Genomic DNA, 16,863 nt, shown 5'->3' on the forward strand with positions numbered 1-16,863 from the left:
TAATGAACAGATCAATGATCCATGATACTAGTGATAGTGAAGGTGATGATGATGTTGAACAATATTTTGACAATCTTGAAGTAGACGTATTATACGATAGTGACAGTGACGAAGAGTATGTGCCCGTGCTTGAACCAGAAAGTAGTGATGAGTTTGATGTGGATGATCCTTCTCAAAAGAAAAAAAGGAGGAAGATTCTTACTTCCACACCAAAAAAAGGTTGTGCCCTGCCACTACCTTTACTGCTGCCCCTGCCACTACCTCTACTGCTGCCCCTGCCACTACCTCTACTGCTGCCCCTGCCACTACCTCTACTGCTGCCCCTGCCACTACCTCTACTGCTGCCCCTGCCACTACCTCTACTGCTGCCCCTGCCACTACCTCTACTGCTGCCCCTGCCACTACCTCTACTGCCCCTGCCACTACCTCTACTGCTGCCCCTGCCACTACCTCTACTGCTGCCCTGCCACTACCTATACTGCTGCCCCTGCCACTACCTCTACTGCTGCCCCTGCAACTACCTCTACTGCTGCCCCTGCCTGTGGTGGAGGAGAGGAAAACGCCGCCTGATGGCTGATGTTCCACCTGTTGTGGACTTCAAGAAAACTACAATTTCCACCCGAAGTAATTTCAGGTGGAGCTGTCAGCCCCAGCATGCAGTAACAACAAGGAGGTTGTCAAGGAACATCATGCCTAAATTTACTCCAGGGCCAACTCAGGAGGCAAGGGATATTATCGCACCTGAGGAGACAATCAAGCTCTTCATTACTGATAGTATTGTTCAGGAAATCGTCACCTGGACAAACAAACGTATAGAGCTTGTAGCACCAAGGATCTCAAGTCAAAGTGCCACATTCAGTGCTACTAGTCCTGTGGAGATATTAGCACTCCTGGGAGTGCTCATAGTGGCAGGGCAGCAGAAAGATAACCATCTCTCCCTCAAAGAGATGTGGAGCGTTGTAAGTGGGTGTCCTCTGTACCGTGCAGCAATGTCCAAGGACAGGTTTGAGTTTCTTATATCCTGCCTGAGGTTTGACAACCCCGAAACCCGTGTGGAGAGGCAGAACCAGGATAAGTTTGCCCCTGTGAGGAAGGTGTGGGATGAGTTCATTGAGAACTGTGGCCGGCTCTACATCCCACGTGATAACCTCACAGTGGATGAACAACTGTTGGGGTTTAGAGGGAATTGCCCTTTCAGGATGTATATTCCCAATAAACCTGCAAAATATGGCATCAAGTTTGTCCTCATCTGTGACTCTACGACCAAGTACATGCTTGGTGCCATACCCTACCTTGGCAAGGAGGGAACAAGGCCAAAGGATGGGGTCAACCTTGGGCATTATTACACCAAGGAACTTACTAGGCCATACCACGGATCAAACAGAAATGTGACAACCGACAACTGGTTCACATCAGTGCCTCTCATCTCTGACCTCCTAAACAACTGTGGAATGACCCTTGTTGGCACAGTTCGTGCCAACAAGGCTGAAATTCCACACGAGATGACGGCCAAGGAGACACGACTGCACAGTTCTAGTGCTCCTACACCAAGGAAATGACTCTTGTGTCTTATGTGGCACAAACATCTCGCACAAAGAAGAAAATAGTGCTCCTCATGTCATCCCAGCACACACAGCCTACCATTACATCAAGTGGCAAGCCTGAAATAATTGCATTCTACAATGCCACAAAAGGAGGGGTCGACACATTCGACCAAATGTGTGCAACAAGTTCGTGCTCTAGGAAGACACGACGTTGGCCCCTCTGTGTGGTACGGCATCCTCAATGCAGCGAGCATCAATGCCTTCATCATCAGCTGCGAGAACCGTGCAAGGACAGGCATCAGCATACCAAAGAGGAGGACATTCATGATGGATATTGGGAGGGCACTCATCATTCCCTGGGCTCAGTCACGCCTGTCATCAAAAGTCCTGTCCCGCCAACTGCACACATTAATAACAACTGTGTGTGACCTTCCGTCACTGGGCAGCACTGCCGGGTCACCAGGGACATCACTTTCGGAGGGAAAGTCACCCCTGGTGCGCTGTGCTGACTGCCCTAGCAAGTCGGATAGGAAGACCCGGCACCGATGCAACAGGTGTGCAAAACCAATGTGCCCTCGGCACCTGTACCCCACCTGTGGTGACTGCATGTAAAACGTAAGTTAAGTTTTCATTGTGTATCCTCATTTTGTGCTGAAATAAATGACTATCAGCTTTAAAAAAAATTATGAAAATTAAATTAAATGAAAAATTGATACAAAAAAATTGCCCTTTTTTGCGTGTCTTCCATACAGCTCCCAGTGGCAGTAGAGGGGTGTACCTGACTGAGGCTAAGGTTTAATGACCTAAGAAGCAGTGCACACAAGAAGAAGTCTCTGTTTTCAATACTTTTTTTTTGACAATTTTTTTTTCAAAATTCACAGTAAAATTTACTCTTTTAGTTTACTTAACAATAAAATCACTTATAATATTAAAATATGATACAAAATAAATTTATCAAACACCATTCAAAAGCTAAAGAGCTATTTTTCTTCTGTATACTTTGTAATAAAAATTAATTGAAAAACAATATGTTTTTTTGATTTTCCAAAAAAGGGTGAAAATCTTCCGGGGTTAGGGTTAATGTGACTCAAGAAGGACGTTAGGGTTCTAGGGTTAAAAAAAATTCCTAAATCATAATTATCTCTCAAAAACGGACTTGTCCTCTCTAAGCCTATTTTATTACATAAGTATACGAATTGAATGCAATACGCGCCACACACCAGAGTTTTGTCCGACTGTAATCTTGCGGTAAGTTTAAAAACAAGATAATCTTTATGTTTATTTAATTAAGAAACTTCGAAAGTACTTAGAATATAATGACGGGGTCAGGGCGTATGTGTCGAAGAAATATATACACTTATCACTGACATAGAACCCCACCCAGTGGCCCATTTTCGTTGCTTGTGATGCACCTAACACATTAGCAATAAAGACAATAGGCTTGTCTGACTCACTCCTTAGATTTAGTTTCGCCACGTCGTCGGCGGGAAGACAGCCTAAGAAATATATATTATTATGATAAAGTCTTCCTTGTAGAGGTTTCATAATTTGTTGATTATTCATTATTATTGTTATGCTCTACTGTCGCACGACACGTGCCTCTCCGAGTTGATTGACAACACTCCCTTTGTATCCCTAAAACACATAATAACTAAATTTTCATCTAAGCCTTTTTTAAGCTGAAGACTTATGCTTAAGTTTCCACTGTGTTCAAGAGGCACTGTGCCTCGTATGTCTTCCGCTAACAAACTAAAAACAAACACTGTCCTTCCTTTCTTAAAGATGTCGTAATCAAGTAATGTGTAATTTTCTACTCCTAAACTATCTAAAATATCATAATAAACCCGCGTACACTCGTGGGGAAAAGAAACCGTATTTTTATACATATTCATGCCATTGACAGAGACTGTTAGTTCAGACAAATCAGCATTCTTGAAATACAAACCATTTTTATTATATACGCCCGAAAAAGCCCCCATGTCAGTCATAACGATATATAAACGCTCTGGAATGCCATTTCCCCACGGTTGGTCACAGACAATACTTGTCTGCTGTTTGCCGAGAACCTGATATTTATATAACGTCTTGTTGAATAGGGTCTTCCACGTTTTCCCTGAATCCAATTCTTTATTTAATGCAAGCAATGCTGACGGGTAGGGTTGGAGTCTGATGACCCAAAGTTTGGCAAAATCAATATGGGCGCGCACAGCACTCCCATCGCCGTCAGTGTTCAAATACCAAGCTTCGTTAGCTAACTCAAGCCTTATTCTCAATGGGATGTCGTCGTATAAATACTGATCACAAGAAGTAATGTCTGACATTAATGGGAAGGCGAGATGAAGACCGTGATCTTTGATATCTTTTAAATGTCTCTTGTATTTGCTACCAAGGCTAGTGAAGTATGCAGCGTCATAGGTTTCAGTTACGCCTGCTCCACCCGACCTGTTATCTTTGAGGAGGTTTCCTATTTCTCCGAATGATTTGAGTTTTAACGTGGATAAGGTGGTGAGCATTTTTAGGAATGACCAGTTATTACAGTATGGGTTACGTTCAACCATTTGATCGCCAACATACACCTGATTCATTTGAACATGGTATTAGCAGTGCCATAGCAGAATTCGACATTGACAGCCTCCTCGATTTTTGTTTGTCCATCAGCTTGAGGGACACTTAATTTCAACTCAAGAATTAATTTAGCGAGATCGATAAATGCCCCCTTCACCCCCGGCACGCGGAACTCTAGGTCAGCAAGAGTTTTAGACGCAATAAAACTCTCAACCTGGCGTTGTCTGTTGATTCTAGGGAATTCGTCAATTACACTGAGTGCATAATCAGAAATCGGAACTGAGGGAGCGGCGAAGGCCATGCTGTTGTCGCTCTCGTTGCCCGCTATATACTAACACCTTAAGCGCAATGGCTTTCATCCTCCTTCACTGACCAGCCTGGTGAACAAGCCTTCAACTTTGCTCTCCTCAACGACCTAGAGCAGTTGGTTCAGCACCCTACTCGTATTCCCGACCGTCTTGGAGACAGGCCCAACATTCTAGATCTCTTCCTTACCTCTAATCCTTCTGCTTACTCTGTCAAACTGTTCTCTCCGTTGGGCTCCTCCGATCATAACCTTATTTCTGTATCCTGTCCTATCGCTCCTGTACATCCTCTGGACCCGCCGAAGAGGCGATGCTTCTGGCATTTTGCTTCAGCTCGGTGGGATGACCTGAGGATGTACTTTTCTGATTTCCCGTGGAATGATTACTGCTTCCAGGAGAGAGACCCCTCTATGTGTGCTCAGCGCATCACAGAGGTGATTGTCTCTGGAATGGAGGCATACATTCCACGTACTTTCTCTACTCCTCATGCTAAAAAGCCTTGGTTTAATCACGCTTGTTCTCGTGCTATTAAAGATAGAGAGGCAGCTCACAAAAGGTTCCAGAGCCTTCGAACTCCCACTAACCATTACATTTCAGCCCGGAATCGTGCCAAATGTATTCTCCGACTTACCAAAGCTTCTTTTATTAACATAAAATGTCAACACCTTGCTTCTTCTAATTCTTCCCGTGACTTCTGGCATCTAGCCAAAAATATCTCCTCCAATTTCACTTCTTCCTCTTTCCCTCCTCTCCTTAACCCAGACGGCAGCACTGCCGTCTCATCTGTCTCTAAGGCTGAACTCTTCGCTCAAACTTTCTGTAAGAACTCCAACCTGGACGATTCTGGGCATATTCCTCCTACTCATCCCCCCTCTGACTCCTTTATGCCTTTTATTAAGATTCTTCCAAATGATGTTTTCTATGCCCTCTCTGGCCTCAACTCTCAGAAGGCTTATGGACCTGATGGAGTGCCTCCTATTGTCCTTAAAAACTGTGCTTCTGTGCTGACACCCTGCCTGGTCAAACTCTTTCGTCTCTGCCTATCAACATCCATCTTTCCTTCCTGCTGGAAGTATGCCTTTGTACAGCCTGTGCCTAAGAAGGGTGACCGTTCCAATCCCTCAAACTACCGCCCTATAGCTTTCCTTTCCTTTCTATCTAAAGCTTTTGAATCAATCCTTAACCGGAAGATTCAAAAGCACCTTTCCACTTCTAACCTTCTATCTGATCGCCAGTATGGATTCCGCAAGGGGCGTCCTACTGGCGATCTTCTTGCTCTCTTAACTGACTCTTGGTCATCCTCTCTTAGCCGTTTCGGTGAAACTTTCTCTGTTGCGCTAGACATATCGAAAGCCTTCGATAGAGTCTGGCACAAGTCTTTGCTTTCTAAACTGCCCTCTTTCGGATCCTATCCCTCTCTCTGTTCCTTTATCTCCAGTTTCCTTTCCGGCCGTTCTATCTCTGCGGTGGTAGACGGTCACTGCTCTTCCCCTAAACCTATAAACAGTGGCGTTCCACAGGGTTCTGTCCTATCACCCACTCTCTTCCTGTTATTCATCAATGATCTTCTTTCCATAACAAACTGTCCTGTCCACTCATACGTCGACGACTCCACTCTGCATTATTCAACTTCTTTCAATAGAAGACCATCACAACAGGAAGTACACGACTCCGGACTGGAGGCTGCAGAACGCTTAACCTCAGACCTTGCTATCATTTCCGATTGGGGCAGAAGGAACCTTGTGTCCTTCAATGCCTCAAAAACTCAATTTCTCCACCTATCAAGTCGACACAATCTTCCAAACACCTATCCCCTATTCTTCGACAACACTCAGCTGTCACCTTCTTCAACACTAAACATCTTCGGTCTATCCTTAACTCAAAATCTCAACTGGAAACTTCATATCTCCTCTATTGCTAAATCAGCTTCCTCGAGGCTGGGCGTTCTGTATCGTCTCCGCCAGTTCTTCTCCCCCGCGCAGTTGCTATCCATATACAGGGGCCTTGTCCGCCCTCGTATGAAGTATGCATCTCACGTGTGGGGGGGCTCCACTCACACAGCTCTTCTGGACAGAGTGGAGTCTAAGGCTCTTCGTCTCATCAGGTCTCCTCCTCCTACTGATAGCCTTCTACCTTTTTAAATTCCGCCGCGATGTTGCCTCTCTTTCTATCTTCTATCGATATTTCCACGCTCTTCTGAACTTGCTAACTGCATGCCTCCTCCCCTCCCGCGGCCCCGCTGCACACGACTTTCTACTCATGCTCATCCCTACATTGTCCAAACCCCTTATGCAAGAGTTAACGATCATCTTCACTCTTTCATCCCTCACGCTGGTAAACTCTGGAACAATCTTCCTTCATCTGTATTTCCTCCTGCCTACGACTTGAACTCTTTCAAGAGGAGGGTATCAGGACACCTCTCCTCCCGAAATTGATCTTTCTTTCGGCCACCTCTTTTAATTATTTTTTGGGGAGCAGCGAGTAGCGGGCTTTTTTTTTTATTATTGTTTTCTTTTTTGTGCCCTTGAGCTGCCTCCTTTGTTGTAAAAAAGAAAAAAAATGTCATCACCGACGCCGACGCCACGGCCGCATCTACTGCAGTATCCGATGCTGGAGCTTTTCCGCCATCCGTCCTTCCCCATCTCTACCCACTCGCATTCCCCAAGCGATCGACTATCCATAACCTCAGCGAACACGAAATCAGAAATGGAGACACTGGTCGCGGGAGCGGGCGACATGTTAACTTGATAAGAGACCACTCGTTAAAATGGCAAGCCCACGCACATGCGCGTGCGGGCCAATATGTTCCCGCCCCTTTTTCATGAGTTTGCACCACACCCCCACATTACTAAATTATATCAAACACATCGCTGTTCTTTCTCTTGCAACCACTTTTCCTTTTATTATTTTTCTTCTTATTCTTCTTCTTCTTCTTGCTTCGCGAGGTAACTCTTCTTTTTTTTCCTCCTTTAATATTTGTAGCACCAACTCCACTTAAAGCTTCAATACCTTTTTTATTTAAAGCGCCTCTCACACTTCTTTGTCCACTGCTTACATCCTGTATAACATCTTGAGTAAAATTAAGGCGCTGAACGGGACTGCACTCTTGGCTAGGTTTGCGAGTGTGCTAAAGAAGCCTGCACCTCTTTGATGTAATCTTGCAGGATGCGCATAATGTACAGTCGACGCTAGAGAGTAGTGTCACGGTTTTCAGAATGTTTAGCCTGGTGGCGGTATCTGGCAACTATACCACGGTGACGCATTCACTGGCGATGTTAGTGACGCGTTTCAGTGTGTACTGTGTGTGTGTGACCGTGAAATTATAATATTGTATAATATTATATTATATTATAATATAATGTAGTTAGAAATATACCAGATTACATGAATTCAATTTAGAAATGCAATAATGAATGTCTTCTACATGATGATGATGATGATGATGACGAGGTAAAACATCACGAACAGTCTGAAACACTTGTTCTTATTAAACTTTGAAAATACCGTGTGCAATGCTGTCCTTCACAGAGACAGGCAGTGACTAATGCTCCTTACCATCAAACAGGAAATAGGCTTGAGGGTCTGTTTAACTCGCAGCCTTAATTCCCGTCACTATAAAGCCTCAAAGATAATTCACATCATCAAAAATCTAAAATTATTTATCCGTGAAGATTACGTAATATCTAAGTATAAATAAATATGTGTGTGTGTGTGTGTGTGTCGCTGACTAGCTGACCCCTTGTCGCTGATGGACATGTCTCCCGTCCCCATCCAGCCTCTCTCTCTCTCTCTCTCTCTCTCTCTCTCTCTCTCTCTCTCTCTCTCTCTCTCTCTCTCTCTCTCTCTCTCTTATTTTTTAAGGTATTAAAAATTATACGTTTTCACAGCCACTGACGTGACAGCTCAACTGCAGTGCCTGCGGACATAAGGGCTTTAATAGAATACCGCTGCTCCAGCCATCAAGGCCCGCGGTCGACGGCGCCATCATGTGAACGTTTATAGCTTATTATTACGTTTATTGTTATAGTAGGATATCAATGTATTATTATTATTAATATCACCACGAATTAGGCATACAATTGTCATATTTTTAAATGTATCATAGTTTGATAAACAACTTAGAGTTGCTCTTGACTAAATTTGAACGAAACTAAAAGCTCGTGTCAAAATGTAGCGACAGAGCCTAAAGAAAAAATATTTATTAAGCGTTAGCGACGGACACTTTTGATAAATATCTATCCTAAAATTATGTAGAGTGCACCTGCGACCACCAATCACCACAACAGTACGATTTCGATAGAATATACTAATTTTCATGTCGCGTGGAGGGGTTGCCAGATGTCGCTTTCTGAACGAAACTTACTGGACAGTGTGTCACTACTCTCTATAGCCGACTGTACAGTTCGAATATTGCCAATACCACCCCCCACCTGATGTGGAAAGCTACTCAAAAGACTTGAAAATTCACCCTCCGTAGGCGGAAGAAACACTGTTCGCGATGATGACTGCATGACCACTAGTTAAAAAAATATAAAGCGTCATTTTTTTATAGCTACACAGAGGTTTGCGTCTGTCGCCCATCCCCAGCGGTTGACGCTTACGTGGGGAGATTCTTCGTCCCCTTCTCCAGCCCCAAGAGCGTTACCTTTACGTTATTCAAATCTAGTTGGTGGGCAAAAGATCTTAGCTCCTTCAAGTGGGCCACGTTCTATTCATGATCCATCTTTCCCCTTCGCCCTATGCCAGTAGGAAAAATGACTTTTCAAATGGTTTTATTATGCATGACATAATCAGAGAGCTCATTCAGATACCATTTAATATTATCGCGTCTGCTTTGCTTGGTGTCCGACATTAAACCGTTTACATAATGCATATCTCTGCTGGTTTCAACAAAATATCTTGACACGTCATTATATTCTACAGAATCTCCCTGACAAAATTGCGACACCAAACCCGCCACAATTGGATAATTTGATTCCGCAGGTGGTTCCTTCACTACCAGCGACCCCACATTCGGTCTGTCACTCCAAATGACTCTGTTCAAATTATACAGTTGTTTCCGATTTTCAAAGAGATTAGCATAGCCATACACTTCTGCCAGGTCCTTGGCTATACCGCCAAGTTTAAAACTGGTGGCGTTGATGGTGGTTACTAAACACACACTACCGTCAAGGAACTGACGATCGGTCATTCGCCCCTTTACAGGAATGATGGGATAGTCTGACATGTTTATAGAAAAAATATATATTAATTCTAGCTCTTACTTACGCACAGTGTCTCCCCGTCCCACGAGGTCACGCAAGTGTCTATATCCCGCGCCAAAACAAACCCTTTTATATACGATAATTCTCCCACGTCATACCCGGCATCCGCGCGGGGGCGGAGAAAGAAGGAGTAGGGCGTGGCTTTGCCCGAATTGGGGCCCTTCTCTTCCTCCCCCACCTCCTCCTCCACCGCCACTTCCTCCTCCAAACAGTTGCTTCTTAGCCTTATTGTTGCGTATAAATGAGGGATCTAAGTTTGTGTTGTGGAAAAGCATTTTAATAAATGGTATATCATCGGCTTTGAAACCTAACTTGCTGTTGACGTCACTTAGGGTTTGCAATATATCAATGACGTTAAAATTACTAATGGGACTCAAAAGATTTCCACTTGTATCCCATGTAATTCCTGGAGTATGTTTCATGTGAGCTAAGAAAGCTTTGGCATAATCCCTTTGAGTTGCTTTCATTCTAACATCAATCCTATTGTCTATGGGCGGTTTCGGATCGATAGTATTTGTGGGGCACGTCGAGCGAGGACTTATGGCTGATACAGATGGTGGGTGGTTGTTTTGGGTTAATACATCTTGCAGAGAGCGTCTCTTTATATTTTTTAATGCAGTTGACGCCTCGACTGTCGAACGCGACAATAGTTTCCGCACTTTTTTTTTTCCTCGCCCGTCTTCCTGTTTCGTTTTATGTTACGGCTCCCCGTAGAAGACGTATTTAAAAATGTTGTGCTTTTGATTTCGGGATGAGGCAATATTCCTTCATTTTGTTAAAAGACCCGTTATGACGCTAGCAGCCAGAGGTAACAGCACAGAGAGTATAGCACCTCCCCGCTGCGTTCGCAATAGTTTTTTTTTTTTTTTTTTAGTGTACTTATCCCCTTGGTGGCGAGTTTCCTTATGTGTTTTTTATATTTGTTCAGGGATTTCACAATCTTTGTATTTCGAGTAAGATTAGTTTTTAGGAAATTTAGAAACACTTCTGACAAGCAATCTATATGTTTCTTGTTCAACACCGCAATTACTTTTTTCCACTTTTCGGTGGAGAGTTTAGCCAACAACAAAACAAGATCCTTGTGAACAAAGCCGAGGGGAGGTGCTATTTTTTTTTTCTTGTTGGTGAATTCGAGGTCATTAGGAAATATCTTGAGCGTCTATCCAACCGTCTTGGCTCGGATCATAACCCAACCAATGTTATAGTAGGATATCAATGTATTATTATTATTTAATATCACCACGAATTAGGCATACAATTGTCAATGAAAAAAAAAATGTAACGGGCTTGTCGGGGGGCGTTTAAAGGGTGTTGATTAAGACTTCAGCTTCCTTAAGGCGAATTATATTCGTAGCCTTTATGTACAAGAAGCGACGGAGCGAGAGCGACTGTCGTTGTGTGTCAGTCGGACTCTCGTGAAGGAGTGACGAGTTACAGGTTGGAAAATAATTGTTACAATCGGTCACGTATGTCAAGGTGACCTCCACGCACCATCGGAGTGCTAAGTATACAAAACTGAGACGGTAAACACTGACGGACGACATTCCTATAAGGTGGCGTGATCTATCTGTCGTGGGGTTTTTCCATTGACAATTGTATGCCTAATTCGTGGTGATATTAAATAATAATAATACATTGATATCCTACTATAACACCAAGATACAAAAAAATGTTTGCGGCCGTTCACAACTCTGGATTTTTTAATGATGATGGGGAAAACGTCCGGGAGCTGAACTTTGATAAGTTCCTCTTTGTAAAACAAGCCTAGGATGGGCTGATTGGATAAAACTTGCAAGGTATAACCCAATGGGGATTGTCGATAATCCACGCTTGCAATTTTAAATATTTGTTCTGTGTTTTGGATATGAAAGCCCCTGCTAAATTCTGAAGCCTTATCAGCGCCCACGAGTCGAACGTAGTCTCCGATGTTCAGCACACGACTGGCTTTGCCTTGACGCTTTTCTCTATTTTTATAATTATGCATTTTCTTAAACTGACGAATGATTCGTCGCGGGTCCTTCATGGCATGTACTTCGGCTGGGGGTTTTCCTAGACGAGCGTGAGGCGTGTGGTTATAGCTCTCGAATACCTTCTGCAAGATGGAAATATACTCGAGTTTATTGTGAGCCGTCATATACCTATATATTCGACCTTTCAGAGTTCTGATAAATCGCTCAGCAAGGCTGCTTTTTATATCTTGGGGGTAAACGCTGTACATTTTTATGTCTTTAATTTGCAAATAGGTTTGAAGTGGGCAAGTATAGAATTCTTTGCCTCGGTCAACACAGAGCCTAGAGACCCCACTGAAAGCAACGTCTTCCTCTAGCAATGTCTTCATTGCCATTACCATCGACTTTGCATCTTTACGTTTTAAGAGGCAGTAGTTATTTAACAACAAATTTAACGTCACACAGAGCGCGGTAAACGTTTGTAGATCCGCGCGCTAACCCGTGACGTCATCGATTAGTTGGTAGTTAGCTTTGTGAATCTCGATGTTCTCAAAACCTTGAAAATGCATCAATGCACACTAAGATGTAATTATGACCTCTATTAAAGCGGGACAATTCTTTCATGTGTGCGAGATCTGCTGCTATGATAACTCGCGGTTTGGGACTGAGAATGGCACGTCGCTTAAACTTATGGGGTTGTATCTTATGTAATGTGTGTTCTGCAACCTTCCATAAACTGCTCAACATCGCGCATGGAAACGTCGGGTTCAATGACTCTCGCTGCTAAAAACAAAAGTCTCACTCCACTTAAGCCTCCAGGTACTTGAGGGTCTTCATAAAGTGACTTTAAAAGACGTGTCTTGGATGGGGCTAGCATATCACTCACTCTCTCCACGAGTACACAGCCTCACAGGAGCCGTCGTTCGCTATATTTGATCTCAGTGATAGGATCTCGGGGGTAGTTATACACACATCAGCCAGCAGATAGCCGTAAGGTTTTCCCGCAACAGCTCGCTTGTAGATGCTGAGAAATGCCTTGGCTCTGTCACGACCATACAATTGACGACCTAGAAGTTCAATTTGACCAAGATCTCTTTGTTTAAGCAAAACGAAATGAGTGCAATTGAGGGATATGCTTCGCGCATACTTTCCCTGCATAAATAAGTTCTGAGAAATGAGTACGGAGCTAAGGCCAAGATGTCTGCCTTTAATAAAAACATTGGCGACGCTTTCATCATTGGCAGCGCGTAAAAAGTTATCGTCATATACTACTAACATAGCTTTATTTTTCTGACAGAGATCAATTTCCTGTTCTGGGTCTATAATGTCCTTACTAAGTATTACTTTATTTTGCAGCTCTGGCAAGTCTTGAATGGGATGATGTGTTGCACCGCAAATAAGAACTCGATAGAATTTGTGACAATATTTCAGCACAAGTCGCGTCACTAGCTGTGTTTTCCCAGATCCTGACCCTCCGGCTACAAAAATCATCCCTCCTCGCTCGCGGGGAAATAAATCGATAAGGTCTTCCCCATAACACTCTTCCATGGCAAAAGTCTTGCGATGAGTGAGCGTTTTTTTCGCTGGCCCACTGATTTTAAAAGAGAGGGGGGGGGGGGGGTTAATATGTTAAACTATAGTGGCTGAACGACTTTCTTCAAAGTATATTTTTTCGTCCATACAGATCCGTCACCACTACCGCTACTGGGCCCGGATCCACAAAGGCTTAGTTCGTAGTTTTGGGCCCTTAGTGCGTAGTTTTGAGAACATCGAGATTCACAAAGCTAACTACCAACTAATCGATGACGTCACGGGTTAGCGCGCGGATCTACAAACGTTTACCGCGCTCTGTGTGACGTTAAATTTGTTGTTAAATAACTACTGCCTCGGAGCTGACGGTAACGCTAACAATATTATCAGATTTATGTATAAATGCTTATAAATCGCGTTTTTCAACTTGAAATATAACTTTGCGAGTAGAGGAGGCCCATTTCTTTATAAAATGATGAGATATGCACCCTTTGAGAGGTATATGATAAGTGTGGGCGGTATGGCAATACCCGGCCGGGGGATTGCCAGACCACCCTCCTCTGCCTGCCGTGGAGGATGGCTTGGCGACGAGGAAAAGTTGCCGAACTTTATGTAATTTCTGATTTACTAGGGAGAATTTTGCGTTTTCCTTCTATATGTAGATACAGAAAGCGTTCATTTACCCATACATGTCAACAGAACGATCTTACAATATATAATAGCGAAGAAATCCGAGGCATATAGATGCCCAGACTCAATTCTGCCCGAGGCTCAATTTTATCGATGACAGGGGCCTATATTTTTCCTTCCCCTGTCATTATTAATGAATCTCAGGTGTCGCAACTTGGTGTGAACATGCCCTAAGTATTCACCTGTGGAAATATATTGATGTATATGTGATTGGTATCCTATTTTCTGAGAAAAATGAATGTGCGATCATGGGTGTCGGAGTGCTGCTCTGGAGGATGGCTTGGCGACGAGGAAAAGCTGCCGAACTTTATGTACTTTCTTATTTAATGAGGCAAATTTTGACATGGTCTTTGTCATCATAATAAAGAATGATGATCATGCTAGTTCTAGACGCCATATCAGTCGAAAAGAACCCCACATACACGAGCTTGAGCTAAGATAACAGAGGCATGTGGATGTCCGGGCTTAATTTTGCCCGAGGCTTAATTTTGCCCGTGACACCGCCCCCATCCGTGGAGGGACCATGGACCTTCGTCGGGTGACAGCTATCCCATGAGTTGGGCCGCAGATATGGCAAGACAGTCTTAATTTTCCCTATTCCTTCCTTCCGTCTTTCGTTCTGTCTGCCTCGATATCTGTCCCATATTTCTATTTGCTTTCTTCCTGCCTCAATCTCCTCCGTATCTTCTTTTTCTTCATCTTAAGCATGTTCGTAGGTAACAAGACATCGAACAACAGAGCTACTTTGACGTAAATGTGCAGCAAACAACGAAATAATTGAATTCGTAGATTACGATTTTGTACAGTTTGCCTTGGAAGGAAGAAAAATGGGAAAAGAGAATGGGTTTCTTGAACCAGCAGCTGGAGGGGGCTCCCTAGGATTGGCTGACGGTTCTGTAAACGTGCTTGCGATTCGCTGCAAGGCCAATGACGTCATCAACCAATCAGCGGCCTCGCTGACTTAGCGCGCCTCTAACTACAATCTAAGGTTTGCTTCGTGAATCTGACGCTAACGTCGGTAGCTAAATCAATAGTGCGTAGTTATGTTAGTTCGTAGTTAGTATGTTTGTGAATTCGGGCCTTGAATCTAAAGCGTTCTTCGCCAACTTTTTATACAGAGGTCTTTCCACGGATTAATAATTGTTACTACCGCCGTAAGGGAGAGTGGCTAAAATGGTCACAGTTTGGCTAGCAAATCGCGTGGGCTGGATTATGTCACAACAGAGGTGGAGATAGTCCACATCGGCGTGGGGGTCTGGCGGGAAATGGCATTTATCTGGCGAAGCGAGTAATGCAACTCCTCATCCGTGACGAATATATCATAGTAATGATAAGGAATAAATCCAAGGATGGCCGCCAATCTGCGCTTAAATAACAAACTTATTTTGCAATAATTTAGATTACCGCAGCCATCTAGAAAGCGTTTGTGGTAGCATACATAATTTTTGGTCCAACTCAGTATTCCGCCTTCTCCATCAAAATAATCCTCGTAATTTGTAAACCCAAACACTCCATTTAAAATAGCTTGCCAGTATGTATTAAGGTCAGCCACAATCGTGCTTATTTGTTTACTCTCGAGGGAGACAACGAGTACCGCAACTGTTTTCCTGAGGTGTCATTGAGCGTTTCTGTGTAAACTTCCACTATGGCTTCTTTGTCTTCTCGATGGAGGGTGTATACTTCTCTAGGAATAAAAATACCGTGTAAGGCGACCTGATAATCTCGGTCAGGGGGTAAATTTAACGGTATGATTTCATTTTTAAATAAACCCGGCACGTTGTCGGGATAAAGATCGCGGCATCCCAGGCTACTAAGGTATATTATATGCTCATCTGCACTCGTCATGTTTGCGATAAAGACTGAGCTTGTTATGGTTTAGGCTTTAGCTTTTAAGGGGCGCGTTTGAGCCAAGAATAGGAAATATCCCCCTAAAATTCGATTTTCTGTTTATCGCATTTTTACTTTGGTCTATCTTCATGGATAACTGTTTTAAAATATCTTAGCGGTACGATGCCTGTTTCCAATGGAAATTAGTCATTATCTGACCCTATCTCAAGCCTGGAGTGGCGCGCTGGCGCGCGACCGCGCTCTAGAACCAAGGTGTTATGTGTTTATTACGTTATTTATATGATTTTTAGGCAGTTTTTCGATATATGTAGCTGCAAAGCAGCTGACTGACGAAGTTATTGACAAGCTCTCCTCATACTACACAAAGGCTGTCAGAGACAAGCATGAGACTGTTGGCAGCATGAGGTCAGCGATAATGGCCAGCTATTATCACCACACTGCCACCAAAAATGAATAACATCGGCTGTGCCCCAAGAGTCAATCCTCATGGTGCTGGGTGCAGAGGAGCCTGGCAATTGGGGAGATACCAGCACCACACACTGACAAGAGGATTTACTTGTTACACATATCATACGAGAATTCAGCCTCATCAGGACGGTGTACCGTGACCTCACAAGACCAGAGCTGCTGGAGAAGTGTCTGAAGGGGAGGACACAGAACATAAATGAGAGCCTACACGGAAAGGTCTGGAGGAAGGCTTCAAAAGACAAATTCTCTGTCCTACATAGGACTGTCTTTGTGTCCCAGGTCACAATCCTGGAGCATAACTTTGGGCACAGTGAAGCCAACCTCCTGACCTCGCTTGGGTTCAAGAGGTCCTCCAACTTCATAGATTATCTTGAGCGGAAGGAAAAGAGGACAAGCAGAACCAAAAACGAGAAGAGGAAGAAGAAAAAGACAAGAAAACAAACCAGCAAGGCAGCAGAAAAAAAACATAATAAGCCTGGAGGCTTCTGAGTAAAAAAAAACTATCTACAATAAGTGGGGTGGTGCCCCATGATACCCACACCATCGAGTGTATAATATCCTTTGAAAAGGAGGGGACCAGGTACCATAACTCAGAAATATCTGTAGAATAAAAAATACATTGCAGAAATAGCATATCAAACATATTATGGTAACGAAATGTAAAAACGATGATTTCTCCAAATGTAAGTTATTGGCATTT

General features: G+C 43.5%; 1 protein-coding gene and 1 long non-coding RNA gene across 5 annotated transcripts in view; one reads left to right on the forward strand and one right to left on the reverse strand.

The window, feature by feature from the left end:
* The window catches only part of LOC127002512 (demethylmenaquinone methyltransferase-like), a 75,316-nt gene that overhangs the window by 32,780 nt on the left and 25,673 nt on the right, over positions 1–16,863 (reverse strand). The window lies entirely within an intron of this gene.
* Positions 1,776–2,571, forward strand: LOC127002516 (uncharacterized). Its single transcript, XR_007756310.1, has 2 exons — positions 1,776–2,159; positions 2,297–2,571. It is a non-coding gene; the product is annotated as an uncharacterized LOC127002516 (long non-coding RNA).

Source organism: Eriocheir sinensis, chromosome 23 (genome assembly GCF_024679095.1).
Source record: "Eriocheir sinensis breed Jianghai 21 chromosome 23, ASM2467909v1, whole genome shotgun sequence".
Lineage (NCBI taxonomy): Eukaryota > Metazoa > Arthropoda > Malacostraca > Decapoda > Varunidae > Eriocheir > Eriocheir sinensis.